At 39.9% G+C, this 15,187-nt stretch overlaps 1 protein-coding gene across 1 annotated transcript in view; it reads right to left on the bottom strand.

Annotated features, from left to right (window-relative positions):
* The window catches only part of SLC39A10 (solute carrier family 39 member 10), a 109,808-nt gene extending 95,248 nt beyond the window's left edge, over positions 1-14,560 (bottom strand). Inside the window, exon 1 of the mRNA XM_039248958.1 lies at positions 14,538-14,560. The gene's annotated coding sequence lies outside the window, so the exon portion shown is untranslated. The remainder of the gene's footprint in view (positions 1-14,537) is intronic.
* Between the last annotated feature and the right edge of the window lie 627 nt (positions 14,561-15,187).

Genomic DNA, 15,187 nt, shown 5'->3' on the forward strand with positions numbered 1-15,187 from the left:
TTGCTGCTCTTACTCAAAGTGCCCATCTTTGTAAATGTTCTTTACACCAGAGTTCATTTCTAAAATTCACAGATTTCTTCCACAAGGGACTTAATAAATTATCCAAAGAGCAGACACTACTAGAAATGTGAAATCCACAAAATTTGATACTGAGAGCAATCTGTTCCACCTTTGGCATTATTATTCCTTCTTTAAAAAATAGGTGGTTCTTGGATCACCTGGGTGGCTCAGTTGGTTAAGCGTCTGACTTTGGCTCTGGTCATGACTTCACAGCTCATGAGTTCGAGTGCTGACAGCTCAGAGTCTGGAGCCTGCTTAGGATTCTGTGTCTCCCTCTCTCTCTGCCTCTCTCTCCCCGCTCACACTGCCTCTCTATTAAAAATAAATAAACATTTTAAAAAATAAAAAAATAAAAACAAGGTGGTTCTTGTTGCCCCTTAGAGATTCTCAAGGCAACGCCTTGCCATTCAGTGTACTAGGTACACATGCACATTTTCCTTCTCTCAGATTTACCTCTCCTTTCCATTTCCTTCCTGGTCTCATTTCCTATTGTACAAGAACATGTCTGGCTGTGGGTTATGAACATTTTTTCTAGGGGTGCCTGGGTAGCTCATTTTGTGGTCTTGGATTCTTGATTTCAGCTCAGGTCATGATATCATGGTTCATGGGATCGAGCCCCACAGACGGCTCTGTGCTAAAGGCACAGAGCCTGCTTGGGATTCTCTCTCCCTCTCTCTCTTTGCCTCTCCCCATACTTGTGTGTGTTTGTTCTCTCTCTCAAAATAAATAAATAAACTTCTAAAGAAAAAAATTTTTCTAAGAACCGTAGAATGTTGAAACTGGCAAATCCTTTGAAGTCTCTCTTCCTTACTTTTCAGCTACTCAGGTAATTATATCATCTTCTTGGTTTTGTTAATTTGGATAATATAATTGCCTTTAGGGCATGTTGCTAATGGTGGGAAGCTGTACTACTCAGATCACACCCCCAGGCCTAGGCTGCACAGAATGACATAAACTGGCCACTTACTGAAATGGGCGTCTTTATGGTTCAGTCCATGTTAAAACGAAAGAATGGACAATTATTGTCGTTGTGGCTATTTTGTTTAAACAAATCACTGTGGTTAGTATGAGTCATTGAGGGAGGTTTTTGCTTGTTTCGTATTAATGCAGATTTCTAGACTTACTATTTCAAAAATGTTCTGAGAGATGTATCAGGAATAAATTATCCAGAGTCATTACAGCAAATTGGAATTTACACATATCCCTGGTTAAAAGCTCCCAATTTAGATCACTTCTTAGGTAACAGTGAACCCTTAATTTAATATAGAAAGGTAATATTTTAAAATACAATTTTAAGGCAGTCTTGGAGCTGTTGAGAATTTACTGATGCATCATCATGAATTTATTTTCCCCAAGAAACATAGATTAATGCTTTGAGATAAAAACAGCCAAGGGACATGGGAAGACATTTATGTGCAAGGAGAGAAATTGTATCTCCAGGCTACAACTATTTATCAATTTTCCTGCCACTAAAACTTACCAGCCAGTTTGTGAGCCTGTGATACAGATGAGTAACTCTATAAAGAAAAATCTTCTCTTTGGGGGAAATTTACCCAGGGAAATTATTGCCCATTGATGATATTTTCCCTAATATCTTCTTCACCTTTATCTGAACTTTGCACAGTTACTCTCCAACTGACCCTTTCTAATTACTCTCTGTTCTGTGATAAGAATCCCTAAAATCCTCCCTAAAATCTAGACGTACTATGCTCCTTAAAAGGAAGTTCCTCTATTTTCATTTCCACAGAATTATAGAAGGCTTCTTTGAGTTTTTTTCTCTTTAATGCCAGTTTTGAGAGAGAGAGAGAGCAAGCAGGGAAGGGGCAGAGAGAGAGGGAGACACAAAATCCAAGGCAGGCTCCAGGCTCTGAGTTGTCAGCACAGAGCCCGACGCGGGGCTCGAACTCACAAACAGTGAGATCATGAACTGAGCTGAAGTCAGACGTTTAACTGACTGAGCCACTCAGGCCCCACAATAAAATCTTTTTAAAAAAGAAAGAAATTAAATATACTTGTAATCCATATTTTGTGGCCATGAAAAAAAAAGTACTGTATTATTTTCTATATGTCTAATTGAAGTTTTCTTTCTTACTCTCTCATCTCTAAGCTTCACAAAGCCATCAAGAAAGAAGTAAATTGGAAAGTAGCCCTACTGTACAGTCAGACCATTAAGAAAGAATTAGATTCACTGCCATTTGTTCTCCACTATCTGAATATGAATAAGGCCTTTTTATCCTAGGGGAAGTCTGACAAATTTTAGGCTTTCTGATCATATGACTGCTATCCCCAAGGGGAAAATAAAGAGTACAGAACAGAAGAAAATATCAAAGGTTTTCACTTCCTCAAGATAGGGAAGGACAGGGCAGGGCCTCATTTGGAACTTTTAAAGGCCTACACGCCTGAAGATGATGATTCCTCATACATTGTTTAAATCAAGTCAGTTACCAAGCTATAAATGCCCGCATGCTACACTGACCTGCATACTGAAACCAATAACTTCTCTCCAGTGTTTTTTGTTGTTGTTGTTTCTTTCTTTTGCTTATAAAACTTTGGATAAGTTTCTCATTGCGAGCTTTCTTCAATTGTTGTATCCCTACCTTGCTGGTGTCTGCTGGACGATCCAGGAGGGGCAGAAACCTTATTTATACATGTATTTTCCTTGTTCACCTCTCATCCAAATTCCTTGCACACAACAAGAACCTCATAAATGGATGAGGCTGGGAATGGAACGTGATGACGAAGGCGCCTAGCTGGCTCAGTCAGTGGAGCATGCGACTCTTGGTCTCGGGGTCATGAGATCGAGCCCCATGTGGGGTATAGAAATTACTTAAAAATAAAACCGTAAAAAAAAAAAAAAGTAGTGAAGAAGCACTTCTTATGTAACTGGCTGATCAGAAAGCGTTGTCAACAAACCTTTAAATCTGGAGTGCTTTACTGAACAAAGCTTGTGACTATTCTCAAATATATGTTATTAGCATCTTTTGAAATTGCCTTTTCAAAATTTGCTAACTTATGAATACAAGGTTCGCTCTTCCCTCTTCCTAGGTAGGCAAATCACCACATTTTGTGTGTATGTGTGTGTGTTTAATTTTTAATTTGATTTTATTTATTCTTTTAGCTAAACTCTACTCCTAAAGTGGGGCTTGAACTCATGACCCTGAGTTGGAGCATCCCATGCTCTACCAACTGAGCCAGCCAAGTGCCCCCACACTTTGTATCTCTAATAAATGGTAACAAGTTGGGGCACCTGGGTGGCTCAGTCGGTTAAGGATCTGACTCTTGATTTTGGCTCAAGTCGCAGAGGGACTATTTGGGATTCTCTCTCTCTCCCTTTATCTCTGCCCCTTCCTTGCTCACACTTTACCTCTCCCTCTCTCAAAATAAATAAAATAAACATTAAAAACAATTTTAAAATTTAAGTAGAATGGATACAACTGAAGGGGTTACCAGATTTGGACTAGTGAATGATCTTCCTCCTTTATTTCTTCCTGACTATAAACTTTCAGGAAATGACAAAGCTATTATTTTACATTTTGAGTCCCTGGTCTAATTTTTCCTAATCTTCTATATGCTTAAGACAGTGTGTGTGTATGTGTGTTGAGTTTCACCTATTTATTTATTTATTTGTTTGTTTGTTTGTTTGTTTGTTTATTGGGGAGGGGGAGGATGGGAAGGGTAGAAAGAGAGACAGACAGACAGACAGACAGAGAATCCTAAGCAGGCCCCATGCTGTCAGTGCAGAGCCCCACATGGAGCTCCACCCATTAACAATCCCATGAACTGTAAGATCGTGACCTGGGCAGAAATCAAGAGTCAGAGGCTTATCTGACTGAGGCACCCAGATGCCCCTTTGAGTTTTACATTTTTAATTAATGACTAAAACAGCATTACTTTGATGGAATTTTTTAGCAATGTTACAAGTAATTCCCAATGTTTTCAGGCTCTTCCATTATTAAACGATAAAAAAACTTAAGTTGTAAGGGCACCTGGGTGACTCAATCAGCTAAGCATTTGACTTCGGCTCAGGTCATGATCTCACAGTTCGTGGGTTGGAGCCCTGCATCAGGCTCTGTGCTGACAGCTCAGAGCCTGGAGCCTGTCTCAGATTCTTTGTCTCTCTCTCTCTCTCTTTCTCTCTCTCTCTCTCTCTCTCTCTGCCTCTCCCACACTCACTGTCTGTTTCTGTCTCTCAAAAATAAACATTAAAAAAATTTTTTTAAAGAAAAAGTAATTTTCTGAGAAACAAAATCATATAAATAGAAGTATTTAATATAGTATATTCATTTTGCCCCATTTAAAATTAGCAATAAATCACTTTATAAAGCCAAACAGGTTTTTCTTTTCAGGCCAAACTTCCTGTTTGAGAGGCAAAGCTTACAGTTAATGGGTTGCCTTAAACTTTAGTTATAGAAAGCCAAAATAAAACTTACTCAGGATGTTGTATGTGTAGATTACCAGTTATTTGCTTCACAGTAAATATTTGGTTTAGTATGGCCTCTTTTGTTTAGAATGTATACCAACCCCAAAAGGATATATTTACTTCCAGTACAAATCATCTACTTACAATAAATTATAAAATACTAGGCAAGGTTGGAGTGGCAGGGCTTGGGGAGAATCTATGTTCTTATAGAAACTTATAAGATCACTAACATAATTCTGAATGAACCTTAAGAGCACCTGACAGGCTCAATCATTGGAGCGTGCAACTCTTGACCTCGAGGTCGTGAGTTTGAGCCCCACATTGGGTAGAGATTACTTAAATGAATAAATAAATAAGCACATAAAAAATAAACCTTAAACAGAAGTATTAATATACAACTTACACGTAGGATGAAAAAAAAAAACGTATTATTGATAAAACCCTATACTCAAAATCAATCCTGTCAGGAAAACATGTGCCCTTGTAAGTGTTTGGCAGAACAGCATTGAATACAATGGATCTTTTCATTAAATGGATCTCAAGTTCCATTTTTTTTATTTCATATATTTGAGAGTGAGAGAGCACTCAAGCAGGGGAGATAGGCAGAGGAAAGCACCTACCTATTTTCCTATGCATAGTGAGTTGGTCATTGGATTTATTATGATCATAGGTAATTGTTCTATAAAAACATAATTAATTTTAGGATACTCTGGAACCTCCCAAAAATCCTCAGAGTCATCAAAATCTGTTTATACAATTACAAAAAATCCACTCATTAATATCTAGCTTTCCAGGCCAACTTTTCTTCCAGTGCTGGATCTCTTCATACTTTTGAGCTACTCCAAATTTATTCTGGCTTGTTTGAACATCTCTGAATTAGTGAAAATTTTACCAGTAAAATGATTTTTTTCTATTCATGTTGGCCCTTTAACTTTTCTCCTTCATCCTACCTTCTGCTACTACCAAGTCTTCTATCTGGAGAATTGGATAAAGTGACATGGGGATGCTTCAAAGCTTTTGGAAATGTTAACAGAAGAAATATGACTCCCTGTATATATGTAGCTTCTAAAGTATGTGGCTGATGCTTCTACAAAGATACAAAGTTCTATGCTGAGTCTAGTACCAAGAAAGTAAACTCTGTCAAACACGATCTTCAAAGAAATCACAGTCCATATAGCAATTAATTTCCAATTCCAAACATGGCTTTAAAAAATTTAGCTAATTTCGGGGCGCCTGGGTGGCTTAGTCGGTTAAGCGTCCGACTTTCGCTTGGGTCATGATCTCGCGGTTCGTGGGTTCGAGCCCGGCGTCAGGCTCTGTGCTGACTGCCAGCTCAGAGCCTGGAGCCTGTTTCCATCTGTGACTCCCTCTCTCTCTGACCCTCCCCTGCTCACACTGTCTCTCTCTCTCTCTCTCCTAGAAATAAATAAAAAAAAAAAAAACATTAAAAAAAAATTTAGCTAATTTCTGGGGCACCTGGGTGGTTCGGCTGGTTAAGCATCTGACTACAGCTCAGGTCATGATCTCCTGGTTTGTGGGTTCAAGCGCCGTGTCAGTCTCTGTGCTGAAAGCTTGGAGCCTGGAGTCTGTTTCGGGCCCTGTGTCTCCCTCTCTCTCTACTCCTTTCCCACTCCCGCTCTGTCTCTCTTCTCACTCTCTCAAAAATAAATAAACATTAAAAAATGTTGTTTTAATTTAAAAATTCAGCTAATTTCTAAACATGTATTCTTGTAGTAGCCTTCCAAATATTTCACATTATTAAACATTTAAAAATACATGGCATATCTATATTTCTTACGTAAACATCTAAATGATGTATATTCTAATTTTGTTTATTTAAGCAATTAAAAAAGTCACCCTCATTAAAGTAAGTCTCCCGGGGCATCCAGGTGGTTCAGTCAGATAAGCGATCTCGCAGTTTATAAGTTCAAGCCCCACATTGGGGTCTCAGGTGTCAGTTCTGGGCCTGCTTGTTAGCATTGGGCCTGCTTTGGATTCTCTGTCCTCTCTCTCTGCCCCTCCCCCACTCATTCTCTTTCTCTCAAGATAAGTAAATAAACTTCAAAAAAAAAGTTTTAGAATTAAGCAGGTAGTCACCCAGTACCTGACACGGAGCAATACTCAATAAACTTTGGATATATTCATTTCCTCTGTTTTGTTCACTCATTTTTGGCACCTAAAATAATGTCGTACGTGTATTGCTCAAAAATTATTATCAAATGAATGCATGGCTTGTAAAGGGGCCCTGACGGTGGCCATGACCTTTTAGAATAAGGATCTTACGGCAGCAACTCACACAAGATCTGTGGTACATTTTTGCTGGCAGGGATAAGGAATCGGATCCTTAAGTACAGAATGCTTGCTGAATAGAGGATTTCTGTTTAGCTCCTGTTGTTTTATAGATTCACAGAGAGATTTCACAACTTCCAGACAACTTGAACTACCATATTTAACTCTAATCTACCATTTAAACTTCATCTCAGGAAGTTTTGCCCCACATCTCACGCACATCAATTTACAATTTAATCCCTTCTTCTCTTGCTCCAGACTCTGAGGACATAGTTATTTCTATGGCACTTTCATCTACTGTGAATGGAATAACCATTTGCTTCTTTTCTCCAGGCTAACTCAAATATACTTTCATGCCTCAGCTATTATTTCTAACCCTTTAATTATCTTTGTTGCTCTTTGAATGTTCTCCAGGATTTTAATGTCTAAAGACCTGGAGCCCAAGCTTGGACGTAATCTGCTGAGACTGGCTGGTGAAGGCTAACGCCGAATTATTATTGTAAGATCACCTCATGCTTCCCACTCCAGTTTATATAGACTTGTATCAGGTTTTGTTCTTGTTTTCATTATTACACGGTCCATTTGCAAATGTGTCTTTTCCCACAATTTGAGGCAGTTCTCTTTCATATTGGGAATCCATAGACCTAACTGGCCTTTTTTTCATCTTGTCCTCAAGTAGTTACTCTGTATGAATCAACACTATCTCTTCTCTTTATTCCTAAGCACACCATAGTTTTAGCCCAGTGCCAGACAAATACGAACAGTCCAAACACAGTATTCGTATCAGAAGTCCAAAACCCCACTCATTCACTTTATTATTATCTCTCATCCCCAAATGTGTTCCTCCTCCTAAGTCCTCTGTCCGGGTCTCTGAACCACTACATGCCCTGCTTTAAAGAACTAATCATTTTTAGTCTCTCTTATGTCTCACTACCCACAGCTAATTTCTTCCAACTCCTGCAGTTCAACACTTGCATGTCCTGCTGACTTTACCTCTTGAATATGGCCCTTTCCCTCTAGTTCACTCTACTACCTGAGTTTAGATAGTCAGCATCCCTAGATTGGGTTACTACAGTAGCTTTTGGTTTCTCTTTTTCAAGCCATCATCCCCTACTTTGTTGAAACACATATGCTACTTTATGCCCTCAAAAAAACAAAAAGTCACATTATCTCCATTGCTTAATATACATTCAAGACCCAGACATTACCTGCCCTTTCAGTTACCTCTCTTGCCACTTCTCTTCCTCCCCCAAACTTCCTAAGTCAAAGCCTACACCAGGGATGGCAAATATATCCATTTGGAATAACAGGAAGCAGCTGCCTGGAACAATGTTTTAAGAAGTCTCATGTCAGGCACTCCTGAGTGGATCAGTTGGTTGAGCATCTGACTGTAGCTCAGGTCATGATCTCTTTGTCAGTGGGTTCGAGCCCCACGTTGAGCTCTCGTGCTGACATCTCAGAGCCTGGAGGCTGCTTCGGAGTTTGTGTCTCCCTCTCTCTCTGCCCCACTCATGCTCTCTCTCTCTTTCTCTCTAAAAAATAAATAAACATTAAAAAAAAGTTTTAAAAAGTACCGTGTTGGATTGGCCATGTGTACCATGAAAGGGTGATGATTAGGGCAGCATTCATGTAATATATTTGCTGTCCATGTTGCTACAGAAATTAAATTTCCCTAACCCTTCACTTGCTTTAACATCTCTTGCCTTTTTATTTCCTTACGATTGGTCTCCCAGACTAGAGTGTTGCTTCCCTTTCTCAAGGCTCTCATAGTTATCTTTTTAATTTTTATTAAAAAAAATTTTTTTAATGTTTATTTTTGAGAGACAGAGAGACAGAGCATGAGCAGGAGAGGGTCAGAGAGAAGGGGATACAGAATCTGAATCAGGCTCCAGACTCTAAGCTGTCAGCCCAGAGTGAGCTGTCAGCCCACAGCCTGATGCGGGACTCAAACTTACGGACTGCAAGATTATGACCTGAGCTGAAGTCGGACGCTCAACCAACTGAGCCACCCAGGCGCCCCTTTAGTTATCTTTAAAAAAATATTTAATAAGTGGTATTTTGACAGCAAATGGATATACAAAAATAATCAGATGAATGCCTTACATTATATGCCAAATGTATATGAAAGATCAAAGACTTAATTATAAAAAAGCAGAATTATACGTGTTTTAGAACGTAACCTGGAAGAATTTATTTATAGTCTTGAAATGGCTTAGGCCATCCTAACTATGACTCAAAATCCTGAAATCATTGAAAAGATTAATAAGTTTAACTCTATCAAAACCAAAATCAACTATAAGATAAAAACAAACAAGTAAGGGGTGCCTGGGTGGCTTAGTCAGTTAAGCGTCCGACTTTCGCTTAGGTCATGATCTCGCGGTTCATGGGTTCGAGCCCGGCGTCAGGCTCTGTGCTGACTGCCAGCTCAGAGCCTGGAGCCTGTTTCAGTCTGTGACTCCCTCTCTCTCTGACCCTCCCCTGCTCACGCTGTCTCTCTCTCTCTCTCTCCTAGAAATAAATAAAACATTTAAAGAAAAAAACAAGTAAAACAAACAACTAACCAACAAAAACTTCACAACACTAAGCTAATACAAAAGACTGGGAAAATTATTTGTAATAGATTAAAAACAGTATAAAATCTTTAATATATAAAGAGCCTTTAGAAATCAATAATTGCCAACAACCCAATATAAAAATGGGCAGAGAAAGAATATGAATACAAAAAGTTTAGGAGTACCTGGCTGGCTCACTCAGTAGAACATGTGACTCTTAATCTCAGGGTTGTAATTGTGAGCCCTATGTTGGATGTAGAGATTAAAGTAAAATCTTAGGGCACCTGGGTGGCTCAGTCTGTTAAGTGTCCAACTTCAGCTCGGGTCATGATCTCGCAGTCTTGTGAGTTAGATCCCCGCCTCGAGCTCTGTACTGACAGCTCAGAGTGTTGAGCCTGCTTTGGATTCTGTGTCTCCCTCTCTCTGCCCTTCACCCACTCATGTTCTGTCTGTCTGTCTGTCTCTCTGTCTCTCTCAAAAAGAAACATTAAAGAAAAAAGCTAAAATAAAATAAAGTCAAATCTTTAGACGCTCCTGGGTGACTCAGTTGGTTAAGCATGAACTTCAGTTCAGGTAATGATCTCATGGTTCATGGGTTCAAGCCTCACATCAGGCTGTCTGCTGTCAGCACAGAGCCTGCTTCAGATCCTCTGTCCTCCTTTCTCTCTGCCCCTCCCCTGCTTGTGTTCGCTCTGTCTCAAAAATAAATATTTTTAAAAATCTTAAAAAAATAATAGGAAATTTAGAGAAAAAATGTATAAGTAACAAACATATCAAAAGATGTTCAACTTCACTCATAAGAGAGATCCAAATTAAAACTGTTAAGTTATCTTCATTTGTATGTAGTAGATCTAAACAAATATCCAAAACATTGATAACACACTGAGGATATAGTAGAGAAAAGGGGTCTCATATATTTCTGATGAGAATGAAATAAAATACTTATGGAAGGCAGTCTAATATCTCTCAAAATTACAAATGCAGATGCTCATGATTCAGCAATTTCTCTTCTGGAAAATGATCTTCCAGGATATACTTTCATATGTGAAAAATGTCTCAAGTTCAAGATTATTCATTGTGGCATTGTTTGCAGTAGTAAGATACTGTAAGTGACCCAACTATTAGGGACATATTAGTTAAAAGAGCTACATAATAGAATAGTGTTCAGCTCTAAAATAACTTTTTCCTGAGGTGCCTGGGTGGCTCAGTCAGTTAAGCGTCCAACTTCAGCCCAGGTCATGATCTCATGGTCTGTGGGTTTGAGTCCTGTTGGGCTCTGTGCCGACAGCTCAGAGCCTGGAGTCTGCTTTGGATTCTGTGTCTCCGTCTCTCTCTCTGCCCCTCCCCAGCTCATGCTCTGTCTCTCTACAAAAGTAAGATTTCCCTTATGAAAGAATAAGGAAACAAAAAATAAATTAGGAATAAATTATCAAGGTTGGGGGAAAGCATTGTTCAGAGGTGAAAATTCAGTGCATACTACACGTTTACTTGAACATGCTTGAAGAGACTCAAAGGAAACACAAGAAACTAGTTAATTGTTGGTACCTCCCTGGGGACCTAGGTACACAGAAGATAAGGGTAGGAAGATTTTTTATTAAATACAAATTAATTTCTCTCTAAAACTATGCAAATGCCCCAGTTTTCTTTGTCCTGAATGAACGCCCTTCACCCTCATTCCCCACCTCCACCCTGTTATAGATTCTTCAGATCTCAATCATTTCCTCAAAAGGTCTTTCTTTCCAATCTGGAATAGTTCAGATTCTGTCTCATCTTGGTTGAACTCTTACATTTGTCTTTGTAAATCATTTGTGCATATCGGTCTCTCTCATTTGACTGTGAAGCCTCTGGAAGGGGGAAGGAACAAGTGGCATGCCTCACCAGAGCCCAGCCTGCTTGGCACACTGGCTCTGTGTGAATGCTTGTTGAATGAAGAAATGCATGCTCAGGGCACTGTGTGAGAGCACTGGCTGGAAAACCACAGGTAAAATATAAAAGAGGTGAGACAATGTCTGCCTTCAGGTAGTTTACCCACTGGGAGGTTTAGATAAATACACATATAATTATAAGAATGTGGTCATTGCCTTAGGAGTTACAAATACAGCCAAACGGGATTTAGAGCAAGGTGGGCAAGCTGAGCGCTAAAAGAATTTTTTAAGTTTGAAAAAGTGCTTTGAAAGACTGATAGGATTTCCTCAAGAAAGTGTAGAGCATTTGTTCAGAAAAAACAAATGCTGGGGCACCTGGGTGGCTCAGTCAGTTTAGCGTTAGGCTCTTGATTTTGGCTCAGGTCATGATCTCACAGTTTGTGGGTTCGAGCCCCACATCTAGTTCTGTGCTGATGTTGCAGAGCCTGCTTGGGATTCTCTCTCTCTCTCAAAATAAATAAACTTTAGGAAAAAGAGGGGTGCCTGGGTGGCTTAGTCAGTTAAGCATCTGACTTCGGCTCAGGTCATGATCTCACAGTTGGCGAGTTGGAGCCCCACGTCAGGCTCTGTGCTGACAGCTCAGAGCCTGGAGCCTGTGTCTTCCTCTCTCTCTACCCCTCCCCCACTCGTGCTCTGTCTCTCTGTCTGTCTCTGTCTTTCTCTCAAAAATAAATAAATATTAAAAAGATAAAATAAAAAATTAAAAAAAGAAAAAAGGAAGGAAGGGAAGAAGGAAGGAAGAGAAACAAATGCCTACAGCGACCAGGACCAGACAGCTGATACAAGAACTGAATGGATTTCCAAGTAGAAACTGATTAAAAACAAGATCTAGAGGTCCTTAAACTTGGCTGAGTATTAGCATCACTTGGGAGCTTAAAAAATTCTCCATATTTGGGCCAAAACTCAAGGCTAATTCGATGAGAAACCTAGAATAGAGTTGGGGAAGAGTGTAGGATGGGATAGAGGTGAAACCCAAGGATTTGCAGTTTAAAAAAAAAAACTGCTTCGGTGATAAAAATGTAGACATTTTTATCTACAGTGGCATCCTCATCACCTGTGACTTGCTAAACATGCAGAATACTAGGTCCCCCACCCTGGAGGTACAGAATCAGAGCTGCATTGTGACACCCTCTGCAGCGATTCTCATATACACTGTAAATTTTGAGAAGTCCCTCTCTAGAGAGCCTTTTCCTCCTCTGAATGAGTGGTCACTCATTAGACAGTAGCAGTGTTACCCTAGGGAATGCAGACACCTTAGTGTCTCGTTTTCATATATACTACAGGCAACAACTCAAATAACTGATACCAGGTAGAAGCCATCAGAAGACACCGTGGCCGATATGTTGTGCACCTGAAACCAATGTGATATTATGTGTCAATTACACTTTAATTTAGAAAACCACAAATGGGGGTGTTTGGGCGTTTCAGTTGGTTAAGCGTCCGACTTCAGCTCAAGTCATGATCTCATGGTTTGTGCGTTTGAGCCCCACGTCCAGCTCTGTGCTGACAGCTCGGAACCTGGAGCCTCCTCGGTCTCCCTCTCTCTCTGCCCCTCCCCTGCTTGCACGCTGTGTCTCTGTCTCTGTCTCTCTGTCAAAAATAAATAAACATTACAAATTAAAAAAAAAACCCACAAATGACTGGAACCTCCTGGTTTGCTGGAGATGGTCTGGTGAATCAGTGGAGTTTGCTTAGGTTGTTTTAACCGGAAATGTTTTTAATGTGGAGTTTTGGTATTTATATAAAAAATGTTTTTTTGAGCAGCTAAAGCATCTGTGACAACAATATCATATGGCCAAGTTCAACATGTAATGATGCTCTTATCTGGGGGTAGGGAGAGCCTGGCGCTCCACCAGCGTGGCAACCCTCCCTCCCGACTTCCGTAAGCAAAATTTAAGGGGCATTTTGGAAATAAAGCCCAAAGGGCTTGGAGGGGGCTTGGAATGATTATTTAAGTAAATTAGGTCAAGCTTACTGAATTTTGGCACTGCCAAGTCACTCAATATTTTAGAAGTCAGAATTATAACTGCAGTACAGACAGAAGAGGAAGCTGGCTCCCTCGTGATCTGGTCGGAGACCACTGGCACGAAGGAACAGTTGAAGACTCCTATCCAACAAATACTTAACGAGCTCCTGCTCGTGTACCAATGCTATTTCAGGTCCTTTAACTTCATCCCTTCCGTGGTAGCCCTGGCCGGCCAGCCTCCTGGAAAATGAATGTCATTACTCCTAGAATAAATGATCTCACAGGATCAAAGTGTGGATGAGTCAGATCAGTCCGGCGCTCCAACCAGAGACTGTCAGCAGTTCGGCAGCATCGTCCTTGAAAACGAAGGACCCTGAAGGACCCTGAGATCGGAGATGGGGGGTGGGGGTGGGGCGGCAGAACAAAGGAGAAAGTTCAGAGCAGGTGAAGGAAGATACACCCCAGAATGCCTCTTTCCACACCGCTAAGGAATTTGACAACAGTTCTGCAATTTCAAAAGGCAACACTAAGGTATAGCTTTCAGAGTATCAGCAACCATTTTCTCTTGCTCCCACACCCTTTATCTGGTATTCCTTTTCAAGTTAAGTCGTTGCACTGAGTAATGCTTTTAACTGCCTCTGCAAAACTATTATTAAAAAAATCACTTCACTGGATACATTTACAAAATTAAGTGCAAATCGGTCTAAACAAAAATCGGTCTAAAGCTTTAAATTGTTGCGCTCTATAATTTACACATGTACCACTCACTACACTGACACATGCAAAGGTGTTTCTGAAACACACTAGGTATGTCTGTAAACCAGCCACAAAAGCAAAACTCAAAAACTTCACCAAATGGGTTTCTGTAAGAAGTTTTTGGATAGCTTTCGTTAAAAAGAAATTTCTAAGCGCTTTCAAAATTTTAGATGCTCAACGAGTATAATCACTGAGGACAGCTGTACTATTCCTTTATAATTCCAGAGAGCATGCATTTATTTTGTTTTGATACAAACCTCACATTTGTTCTTAAGATGTGAGCAAGCATAGTAACAAAGGAAAAGAGAAACAAGGTAATGTATTAGAAAAGAAAAACAGACATGACAAAAAGAGGGGAAAAACCTCCTTCTGAGCTAAAAAGAAAGAGAAAAAAAATAAGTCATCAAAGAGGAAGAAAGACACTTCTGAACAAGAACGGAATATTTCCCAGCAATGAGCTGGAGGGCTTTGAGGGTGGGGTGAAGAAATAGAAAGTACCAGGTGAGAAAGTATTGTTTATGGTCCCTTCAAACAGAACTTTGATTTATATAACAAATCAATCCACTTACAGGATGTGCTACTTCACCTGCTGGGAGGTAAGTTCAGTCCCTTTCTCCTTCTTTGAATGAATGGGGAAGGCTTTCGGCTCAGCCTCTGCCTCACCGCAGGAATGTGTGCTATCTACAGTTGTTTTGAAACCCACAGCACTTAAAGGAGCTGTATCAACAGGTTTCTCCTTCCCCCTAACATTGAGCCAATTGTAAATGCTGAATAAGAATCTTGGACAAATTAAACACTATCATAGGAATTCAAAACCAGCTCTAGCTACAGTGGTTTGTTTGTTTTTTTTTAAGAATCACAACTTACATTTTTATCACTTCAGCCTTTTTTGAGCCCAGAACCATAGAGCTAACAAAGGACTATTTCCTGACAGCTTATTACAAAACACCTTTTAAGGAAAGCCTGAAAGTTAGCCTGGGAATGGGAGTTTGGGCAGAGAATGCTTTCCCAGATGGACCTGCTACTGTGGGTTTTCAAGAAAACCCAGGAGACTCCAAAGTATCCTTCCAAGCAATGTAATAGATGCCAAGTCTTTTATATACTCATTATCTAATGCATTTCTATGGCCACTGCCCTTCAACACAAATATTTATTTTTTTCTCTCTCAACTCTGGCCCATATACTCTCTATTCAGACTTTAAATAAAACTACTTCCAGC

The sequence above is a fragment of the Hyaena hyaena genome, unplaced genomic scaffold (assembly GCF_003009895.1).
Source record: "Hyaena hyaena isolate Hyena2069 unplaced genomic scaffold, ASM300989v1 scaffold_325, whole genome shotgun sequence".
NCBI lineage: Eukaryota > Metazoa > Chordata > Mammalia > Carnivora > Hyaenidae > Hyaena > Hyaena hyaena.